We start from the raw sequence: 12,049 nt of genomic DNA, 5'->3' as shown, positions 1-12,049 counted from the left end.
ACAGGTCCTCTGTTACCTTTCTTGCACATTGCTTTTCATTTTTCCCAGGCATTAACCTCAGAAGAAGGTGACAAATATCTGAGGATTCTAGGACAGTGGTTTTCAGGCCCTGGGTCTTTACCCTCTTCTGGGGTTCCCTGAGAAGACGAGTGGGTCGTGAGGAAAGCCGAATAAATGCATAGAACTTGGGTTTTTTCCACAACAGCAGGGATAAAGAGTGTCTTAGATCAAAAAGAGGAACAACACAGTTGCAAAGCAATCCTTTGTTTACTGATAACATGGTCACGAAGTTTAGTGATGCTTTTCACATTGAGTATCACTTGAAAGGATAAAGGTAGATGTTTATTATTTTGCTGCTTGCTGTGAGTTGCAACTACTCTCTGTCACTCACAACTCTAACTCTATAACACTGCAACATTTCAGAAACACCATGCCACAGTGCATTAACGCTATTACTGTTAAATTAACCCTGAGAGTGTGGACGAGTGCTAAATTATACGCTCACAGTTTATATGAACTTGCTGAAGATTAATTTCAGAACATTAAAAAGCCAGAATTAGACTCAGACCCTGGTTTTATTTTAAAGACATTTACATTAATCACAAACTCATACATTTAAGATCACATTATTACACAAGGTTTAAGTGTAATAATTAAATAATGGGGTATGTTTGTGGTAGTTGTTAGCTACGTTAGCTTTGTAGCTCAGGTTAACAATGTCTTGTGTATTTAACTAAAATTTGGATGATTGCACTGAAAGATCCTTACCAGTTCCACTGGACAATTCTATAGCTATACCATGTCAGCTCTGGACCCACCGCGACCCTGAACTGAATGATCAGTTCCAGACAATGAATGAATGAATGAATTCTATAGCTTAGCTTGAACTTGGTGCTTGTCTTTGTCAAGCTCTTGAAGTTATGTTCCTGTTTATTTGAATAGCACTTTCTCCAGATGCTCTCCACAAGAGGCTATCACTAGCATCATCGAGCTGAGACAGTTCCCCTGATAACCCCTGACACGCTGTGGGATTTGGGCAGATAGCAGCATTAGTGCTTGTCCTAACTCACTCACTCACTAACTCAGAAGCATCTGATCCGTGACCATGTCTCCCTATCTAATCCTGAGTGTGCATGAATTTTTTTCCACGACTTACACTCTGCCATTGCAAGATGGAGATTACTCTGCTCTTTTCTTGTCTTTGATTAGTCCCTGAAAAGCTCTTCTCTGTTCAGAGTCTGTAAGCCTTGAGGGTCACGGTGGGTCTGGAGCCTACCCGGAATCACTGAGCACACCCTGGAGGGGGCGCCAGTCCTCCTTATAAATCAATAACGCCATCTTAATAGCTGTACTATCAATCCATGGTGGAACCCTGTATCAATATTTTCAACACAGACATTTTTCAATTGAATTTCTGCATTTACAACTTTTTTCAACAATTAAACAAATAAAAACCTGAGACAGATGCCACACAGCTCCAGGGTCATTGAGGTTGTGGGTTCTAACCCCACCTCAGTTCACTATCTGTCAGGGGTTTGGTGTGTTCTCCCTGTGTCTGTGTGGGTGTCCTCCTCTGGGTTTCCTTCCAGGTGTCCTCCGCAACTATCCATTACACCGAACAAGATAAAGCGGTTCATTCCAACATATTTACACATATGTATCTATTAAGGTTTAAGTTATAAGCAGTGGTGCAGTCCAGGCTGTACAATGCAGAACATCCAATCACAATGAATTTGTAGTCCACTGGCCCTTTAACATCACAAACTCTAATACAGCAAGCAGGCTTTAGCAGTTATAGCTGTTTTGCCCACACCAGTAGATAATCAGCCACTAACACCTTCTAACACTCGGACTTAAAACACATCTGGCATCAATACACTTTAATCACAGAGCTTTAGCTCTCCTCACAGCAAGCTCTCCCCCTCCCTCCTCCACACAGACGCATCACTCCTGTGGAGCTACAGCACTCCCATTAGGACACTTACGGTAATAACAGTCTTTCAAAAGAAACAGCACTGTTTGTTCTTTAGTTTATCTTTTGGTTTGAGAAAATATCTGCAATGAGTCTAAATTATATCAGCTTTAGTGTGAATGATGTCTTATTCTGGATCAGTTCGCCAGTTTAATAAATCGGCTTTGGCCATACATAAAGGCACTTGTCTTTGGTGGTACAATGTATTATTGAATAACATTGACTATCATTCTCAGCGCTGCAGTGACACTGACGTGGTGGTGGTGTGTTAGTGTGTGTTGTGCTGGTGTAGAGTGGATCAGACACAGCAGTGCTGCTGGAGTTTTTAAACCCCTCGGTGTCTGGACTGAGAACAGTCCACCGACCAAAAACATCCAGCCGACAGCGTCCTGTGTCACTGATGAAGGACTAGAGGACGACCGACACACACTGTGCAGCGACAGATGAGCTACTGTCTCTGACTTTACATCTACAAGGTGGACCAACGAGGGAGGAGTGTCTTACAGAGTGGACAGAGAGTGGACACAGGGTTTAAAAACTCCAGCAGCACTGCTGTGTCTGATCCACTCTACACCAGCACAACACACACTAACACACCAACACCACGTCAGTGTCACGTATTAATTCATCCAGGATCAATCAGCAAAAGAAGTCCTTAGACCAATACTATCCCATAATAAACAATAAACAATCCCATAGTACATCACACACTGGCCAGGCCCAAACATGCTTAATTTCAGTGGATTTGCATGCTCTGACTTAGGTGTAAATCTGCTGGCATTTTTAATATTTATTGGTCTAAAACATATTTGAAAACTGTGATGGTACCCTCACAGTTACATAATCAGTCATTTTTAGTCAGGATCATAATTGTACAGTGTCTATATAATCATCGAGTTAATTTCATACCCCGCATTTCATCACCAGGACTGTTTCTTTATGTTACATTATAAATAGGAAAATCTCTAATGAAAGCTTCACCTCTGCTTCTGTAGAAAACAATGTAATTGCAGTTATGTAACAACATTTTGGGAGTTGGACCATTGACAAACACCTCCCCTCAGCCCTAAATACACCCTCTAAACTCACACACATTCCTAAGCTGCCTCCTCGTTTCAGCATTCTCAGGCGTGCTTCGTACAAGCAAATGTACCTTTAGGGAACACGACTGTATTTTAATTAAAGGTACATTTACCCTGTTTGTACTTTTAGTGACAATGAGACTGACAGTGAGAAACAAACTGAAAAAAGAGAAAACCCAATCACATGTTATGGTTCGTCTAAGTCAGAAAACATGAGATAATAAGAGCCTCTGTGAATTATAGAAATGTGTGTTAGCTAATGGAAGATGCTATGTCACCTTAACAGCTCAATACTGAGTGTTTGGACCAATCACAGAGCAGCTTACCAAAAAAACTAAACATTTATATATATGAGTAGAAGTAAAGCTTTGGCCATTTAAAATTCTTCAGTATTTTTAATAAGTTTGAGTAAGTGAGCACATGTTACTAGTTACACACAGCTCTAACCACTGGAAAATCAGGGGCTGAAAAATACAGAGAATTTTTACCAAAGTGAAAGTATACTGAGTCACTGCATTATTAAGTGCAGACCATTCTGACTACTGGCGACTATACAGATGGTTGGATGGTGCTTCTCTAGAATATTCTGTTTTCTATTTGGGCCTTCAGGCTCTTTAAAGCCTTGTTCATGACTCCTCTGATTGTCTTCATCCATCTTGTTGATGGCTGTGTTCTTCCTCTTTTACCTTCAACTGTTCCAAGCATAATTGTCTTTTCCGAAGAGCTGATTCTCAAATTATTTCTAAAATAAGGGATCTAGTCTGGCTCTATGGGCTTTAAGTCAAAGGGTGGGCCTTGAATCAGGAATCCAATTGGTTTATTCCAAGTTGTTTTCCAGTGTACTCTCAAAAATACTCCCGACTAAATAAACACTTTCTTGGTTGTGTGGAGCGTGGTGCTGTGGCAGTGTATGCACAAGAATAAAGAAGCATAGTAATGGGCGGTTTCCTTCTAAATGAATCGGATATGTCCGTTATCTGTTTTAATAAAACCACATTAAAAATGCAGCTGATGGATCACGGCCACATGTCACCAGCCACCAGAACTCACTTTTTAGTGACACATATCCACATGCTTCCTGGGTTTGGTCTGAATGACTTTTAATAATTTATCATTTGCAAATATGAGACAGAATTTTGCTGATACAAAATTATGTTGAAATAATGTATAGCCGTGACTGGGTCCTTCAAATCAGTGTAGAATGCTCAGATGTTAAACTATTGTCAGACACATGGTAGCATTTATAGTCAGATCTCAGAATATTACTGCACTCATTGTCCAGTTGTTCAAGGGCAAATATGCTTCATAATTCTCGCATTTAATATTTTTTTCCTCTTTTCACATTTCTGCGGTATTTACTCAAGTTTAAATGGCCATCTCCCAACCTCTCTTTATGCAAACTGTAAGACGATGAACTGCGTTTATTACTGTACCTTAAACCTCTCTAAATGATCTCTGCTCTGTTTGTCTACTCTGTGTGGGATTCAACTGATGTAGAGCAAAGAAAAGTAAAAACCAGATGTTTTTAAACTCTGTGGAATGGTAAGAGAATGGTACTAGAGTTCGATGCCCAGATTGGGCAGGATCATCATTTAATAACAATAAGAGTCTATCAACATCAATGAATGGTAAATTGCTACAGAAATTGCTACAGCGCCAGGGTTCAAACCCAACTTTGTGTCACGGTCTGTGAGGAGCTTGGTGTGTTTTCCCTGTTTCAGAGCATCCTCAGAGTGCTCCAGTTCTCTCCCACGGTTCTAAAAGTATATGCTAGTAGGTGGACTTTGTATTTGAATGTGTCCTTGTTGTGTGTTTGAGTGGGTAGGTGGGAGGGGGTGTATGGATGAATGTGTGAGTGTGTGGTGCTCTGTGATGGACTCTCGCTTTGCGCCCCATAATTTCAAGGAGGTTGAGGACCCAACAGAATAAAACGGTTACAGAAATGAATCGATAAAAGAAGTAATGAATAAATCAATTAATAAATGTGTTGTTTGACTGACCTTGATATGTGGAATGTAGCATCTGCACTGCATTAAAAACATTTGTAAAATGCTGCACTGTTTTAGAATAACTGGCAGAATTAAGGCATCTAAATAATCCAAAAACCAGACGAAGCCAACGATGGCTTTACAAATCCCTGCTTATGGACTTAAGTTGCTGAAAATCCCATAAATTAGGGTTAAAGTGACATTGAGAACTTCCCAGGCATCCAGCGAGATAGCACTGCGACTACAGCTCTCTTAGGAGGTGTAAGTGTGGATCGTGGATGGTTGCCAGGACAGGGAGAAAAGAGTAAAGCCACTCCGGACGCCATCTCAGGACACAGGAGCTGAGAATCAGCATGAGGAAACTGAGCTTCCAGTCTCAGGAGAAGCCATAACAGAGAATCCTCTTGGAATCCAATGACAGCCCCTAACCACAGCATTCCTCAGTAAGAGGAGGCCGACTTTTATTAATGGCAGGCTCCACGGCTGCCCAGACTGAAGGAGAGTGATGTTTCAATTGCCCTGGAGGGTAGAGGTGAAGAGCTGTTCCATCAACAGTCTACCTACCAACCCCAAAGTCAGCAGTCATCAGATCCCGGGGTCTTATTTAATGAGGCACCCAAGGCGTGTTCCTATTTCAATGACTCAGCTGCAGAAAGACTCATCCCTCCGTGAATTTCGCGCTCTAGTCACAGATTTGGGGTTGAATGATGCCTCCCGTTTACTTCGTCCCGTCTTAACCACCCACTTGTGGAAACATCATTGAGTTACACTGCTCCCGATGCCAGGCCCAAATGGATTGTGCAGCGTGATTATCTTTTATACAAGGTGTTTAATGTGCGCAAGCTGCCACTGAACCACTCGGGGAGTAGAGTATTTGCTTGTTCAAGTCAATATTCCCCCCTTAGAAAAACTCAGAGAGAGAGAAAAATAACAATTGCAGTATGCCTAGCCAAAGCATTTGCCAAGGTCAATTGTAACAGATGTTTGAGCGAACGCTGGGTCCTTTCTGCCAAGTCTAGGGCACTTCATCGCAATTTTCAATTAGGAGGCAAAACAGAACCTGCTTGACTCTGCAGATATTAGAAACGGTTTGGCTCTACACGTTCTAACATGATAATGCTAATATTACCCTGAGTGCTAAAATGCCAGAGAAAGTGATTTTGTGAGAATTAATGATCTTGCTGTGTTTTATTTGGGCAACAAAATGAATGAGCAGCCTAATCCGCTTTGGCTTGGATTTTCATTTGCTTGGCTTTCCAGAAACATTTAATGTAGAACATGAACTGTGGCTAAATCCATCACATGAAGCATTTTGAATTGGGCACGAACCCTGTGGGCTGCAGACAAGGGAACAGGGCCACACCACCAACGCAAAATCGAAAAACCACTATTTACGTCAAAACCTCAGCGGCAAATGAGCTCTAACGCATGGCTTTAGAGACAGACACTGCTGTAACAGCCTCAAAATAGATTTCTGTCATCCACAGACTTTCTGCAGCTGTGCCAACTCTGCATGTCGGTGAGAAAGGAACTGCAGGCCAAAGCCTGAGCTCAGCTGGTCTCTACACTTTGTCCACAAACATGCCCTAATCCTCTTTGCCTTCTCTGCGTCCTCATGTTGCAGGTTCCTTGAGAGGTTTTCCACTCAGAACCATGTAGAGATTGTTCTATTTACACCATTGCACTTTGTTTACCTAGTTTCATGTTTGCACGGTTGTAAACAGTGATGCCCTCCCCCAAACACTCTCTCACACACACTATTCCAACTTGAGTTGTGTTGAAAACCTCATTAAAGCTCTAATAAAACGTATCAACTGAGGTGGCAAAAGTAAAAAAGTAAGTAAAAATTCCTACCAGGAATTCGTTCCAGCCGCCTGGCCTCTGTAATCATCTCAGACCAGCCTCAGAGGTGTAAGGGCAGTTGGAAATAAACGTTTCTGCAGTGCAGACTGCTATACATGCCTGCTGTTTATGATCAGAGCATAAAAACTAAACAAAATGTAAAAGTAACATGAACACAGGAATATTGCAATGCTTTATGTTTGGAAATGTGTTTTAGTTCATTACTCTGGAGTGCCCTAATGCACGTGTTCTCAGTCTCAGCCTCAAATACATAAGATGTACACACACGTTTCTTATTGTTACCCATGTAGCTCAGTGAAATAATCATTCTGATCCTGAAAGGTGACGACCTGCACAGTGTAAATCTAAGAATGTGTGAATACAGATAAATCATTACTTATTTTACTAATAAACGCTAAAATTGCTTAAACAGAATCGTTGGATTGTAATGTTATGTTAAACTGACTCTTGTCTGTAGTAAGATTCACACATGTCTTCAATCTTTTGAACAGCCATTCTGTTTAAATAGAGAAAATTAGTCACTCTTCTCATTGGAATGTTTGGTATGAACCTCAACCAGAAAATGCAAAAGAGAAAGTTGTCTGGAGAGATTAGAAAGAAAAGCTTAAACAAGGGCGGTATAGGTCAAGGCTATACAACCAACTTAAAATATGATGTTCCTGTGACTACAGTGACAAATATTACTAAGATGTTTAAGGTCTATGGGAACGTAGAATACCTGTCTGGACTTGGCCACACAAGGGTTAGGGTTAGATTGAACTCCAGATTGAACAGGAGCATGGTGCAAATGGAAGCCACATATCCAAGTAAACCCTGCAAAGAGACATGAGCTAGGGTTTGCTGAACTCTTAGGTCAAAGTATCAGTGTGTGATCACACCCTCCATCGCTTATAAGCAGCTGTGGGCTCCATGAAAGGAGACCCAAATGAACTCCACAGCTGAAGGGAAACTTTAAAATGTCTGAATTGATTTGCTAAAATGCTTATTGACAAGCCACAATTCTTCTAGGAGAATGTCCTTTCGACAGATGACACACAACTGGGCCTCTTTGGCAACATGTTCACAGAAGAAAACAATTAAGCTTTCAAAAAAAAAAACACCACCATACTTACAGTGAAGACAGGAACCGGGCACAGTTATTTTAGGGTTGTTTTGCTGCATCTGGCCTTGACTCTCTGCAGGGCAAAATGATATCTCAAAGAAATCAAAGCGTTCTGGAGCAGAACTCTGGAGAAACTCTGTCTCTGCAGGTCATGAGTCTAACAGCATAAAGCCCCATATCAAAGGTGCAAAATACAGCTGGTCTTGGGGGGGTCCAGGACCGCCTAAGGAACCCTTTGGACCTCCTGAAAGCCACAAAATCATTCTGTGGGTCCGTAAAAAAAAACTTAAAGAACATATAACAGTGTTATGGAGTCTGTTTTCTCAACTGACTTTGTGACAAAAATAAACACCTACTTTGGAATTCAGAAAAAGAGCCTGTTTTCCCCTCAAAATGGAGAAGTTCTGCTGCTAGAGGAAACAGTGACAATGTTTCTTACTCTGATCTGCTTTAACTCCCTTCCAAAAGGTGGAATGTCACAAGTTCTCTTTTACTGTTAACACAAATACAGCACATGCCTTAGGGGCAGTGGCCCTTGTGTGATGCTGGTTTGATGGCATGGTTTTTATATGAAGTTTGAGTAGCATATACATGTATGATGCACTTTACCTATCTGTGTTATGCCTAGAGTTTGCAGTAGCAATCGGAATTATTCATTTATATTTTCTAAAACCAAAATAAGCCTTATGGGAACGTCTGCAATGGTGAGGAATCGCTGTTCTGAAGTTTGTGGAACGGAAAAAAACGATTGTTGTTTGTACGTGAGAAAAGTTTAACTCATCTGTAAGTGTTTATTCACTGTTTGAATTCCCACAGAAACTCGTGTAACTCGAGCTGTTTAGTTTTGTAGCACTTTCGCTCTGCGTTTACTTTCATGCAGTTAGCGCTCTCCTGAATTTAGAGTCAGTTCCACCTTAAGTAATGCTACTGAAACAGCAAAAATAAGTCAGTGTTACCCCCCTATGGGGCAGGAATAGAGCAACATCCTCATCTCTGTTGGTGCTTTTCAGCGTTTGGAGTCTCTCCGTTGTCTAAAAACCTCCAGATGGCGTTTCTCTGCCGTGAGCAGAGAGAGAGAAAACCTAGCACCGGACCCAGACACTTTGTTTTTTTACCCATTTACAGACACTGGGGCTTCAGAAACACATTAGAGCGGTTTCCAGAGCAAACCGACTGCAGAGCAGCACATAGAGAGGACACACACTCAGAGTTTTATAAATAAAAATAAAGTGAAATCGTGAATGTCATGTTTAAGTGTTCAGCCCATATAGTAGAACATAGGGACCTCTGAGTACAAGTGGGTATTTAACACACTGCCCAAAACACACAGCTAAAAGCACTCAAGAAGGGTTAGGAACAAAAGATTGGACTTTTCTGAAGTAGCCTTCTAATAAGTCTGATCTGAATCCTGTTGATCATCTGTGGGTCTGGAGACAGCACCATTCAAATCTGAGACAGCTGGAGTTATTTGCTCAGGAAGTGTCGATCAAACTACCTGGTGCAGACCTTTACTGAGAGCTACAGCAATCTGTTGTATGCAGTAACTGCTTCTAAAGATTGTGCAACAAAATATTAGCTTAAGGGTCCCATCTTTTTTGTCCACGCCAAGTTCATTTGATCCATTGTTTGAAACATCATGTTGAATCAAACGTCAAAAGCAAAATGATTTTTACTAAAAATGGAATGAACTGCTAGATTCCCAACCCCAGTGGTTAATAATGAAGGAAGATATTTTTCTCTTCATTGCGTCAAAGTTTGTAAAGTGATGGATTCCTAAAGTTTTCAGCCTGTGCTCTATAGCATCGAACGTGGACTGTGTTAAACGCACAGAGAATAAAGGGTCCTTCCTCACCATTCATGTTGTTACAAGGATCAGTGAACCCTTGTGTCTGTGCATCCTTAAGAATCTGCCCGTGCTTGTAGCATGCACACATTCTCATTCGTTTTCTGCATTTGCTACTTTCCCAAGAGGGAGCTTAGGCTTTTTACTACAATGTTAATGCTGTTTCCCGACATACACATGTCAATGCATTAAGGCGAATAATAAATAGCAATGAAGTGAGTGTTACAACAACATGAAGGGAGCCAGTGTGCACTGATTCAGTTGTTGTTCTTGGATTCGCAACAAATGCAGGGCATAATGCAATATCCCTAGCAAAAGACCTCAGCTCTAAGAGCACTGCTGCTGCGATGCTGAAAGCAGGGTAATCCCAAAACACCAGCAACATGATCAATGGCATAATTTCAGAGAAGGGTTTACTGGGAGGACGTGTTGCTGTGATGAATGGAGTGCTTTATAAAGGATCATTTATCTTATGATGTACAGGCATATGCAGATGTTCAGACATCCTTGGCCAAATATGATGATGTGATTTGTTCATTTCCTCAGTGAATGTGATTAGACCAGGCGTGCTCAAAGCCTTCACAGATGAATGTGATTAAATTGCCTGTATCTGTAAATAAATAATCAGCATCTAAGAAATTTTTATCACTAATTTATTCAATGAAATGTCAGTCTGGTTGGGTGCTGGTTGAAGAGTTAGAATGTAACTTGACCTGGAGTGGCAGCTGTGGAGTGAAGCCTAACGTTTAAAAAATGGGGTTGGGACCAAAAGGTTGCTGATTCAAGCCCCTAGACTGGGAGTGGGAGTGGCAGGGGTATAAGGCGGGGGAGTAAAGCAACTGTGACATCACAGCCATTCCTACTTGTACTAAGATGTATGCATTTAAGGGTGAATCCCATTTCTTAATTTTACCCCTACCCTGTCTGTCTGCAGCAATATCAGAGCTTCTGCACTTTAAACAGTTATATTTAGGGCATCATTCCTTCAAAAGCATTCCACAATCGTATATTTTCACCTACTCCTACCTCACAGAATTCAGTGGCTTATTAGGCATCTTTCTCTTCAAAACTCCCAGTTCCACCTTAAATGCTGTGGGAACCACAGATGTTAGAATGTAATTGCTTCATCATTTAAGGTGGAACTGGAAATTCAGAGACATTGGCAAGCAACTAGCAATTTTTTATGGTTGTTATGAAGTAAAAGGACATAACACACTGAAACTATGAAAGTAAGCCAGTACATATCACAGTTATCACAATGTGTAAAGGTGAAAATCCTGTTATTTGTGGCTTTCTTTAGTCGCTTGTGCCTCCATCTTGCTGGTGATTCACAAAGCATTTGTAGCCCTTTGTTTGGAGTGCACACCTGAACAATCTCCTTTTCAAGGGGTTTATAGTCCTGCCCCTCTGCCCTACCCCTCTCTCCCAACATTTGACACATCCTATCCCTAAAATGGAGGTGTAGGGCTAAGTGGTAGGGATTAGTGGTGAAATGAGATTCAGCCATTTGTGGAGTTACATTGTAAGTTCTGGTAGAATCTAGAAGTCCCCAGCTCGTGCGCTCTTGTCGCCCACTGTAAATACATTATTTTTCAAGTAGGAACTGCTCAGGGGAAGCTTATGGGGAAGAGTTCACTCTAAAATATCACATTACACTGTAAACACAAGGGAAATACACTGTTTGTAAGTACGGATAAAGTACACTGAAACACCGGCTATATTATAAAGTGTTACGTGCCGTGCCACTCGTGATACATATTCGAGTTAAAAAAGAGCATCACACGAACACTAAAAAAAATACTGATTTTCTCAGAAGGGGTTTTTAATCCACAATTACCTCTTTTTGTATTGAGTTAAACATTAAATGCAGCATGTGAAACAGTTATAGTTCATGTTTTATTTTACTTAAATCTGCAGAAATATGTCAATTTAAGTTTGTTCCCTGGAAAGTGTGTGTTTCACTTGGAAAATCAAGGCAAAATTAAATCTGACCAGATGTATTCAGATTCTGCTTAAGATCGATATTAGAAAGTGTTCTGAGAGGAAATCCCTATTGGAGGCCAATATCCTCAACAGTACTCTACAGCAGGGCGATCTGTCCACTGCAGTAGTGCCACTGGGGGTTTCCTGAGGGCTACTATGATGACAGACACAGGTAATATGGGGAACCAAGGACTTCCCTTCAGACCCATGCTCTCA

Source organism: Hoplias malabaricus, chromosome 13, assembly GCF_029633855.1.
Source record: "Hoplias malabaricus isolate fHopMal1 chromosome 13, fHopMal1.hap1, whole genome shotgun sequence".
NCBI lineage: Eukaryota > Metazoa > Chordata > Actinopteri > Characiformes > Erythrinidae > Hoplias > Hoplias malabaricus.
Note: the sequence above shows the minus strand (reverse complement) of the source record.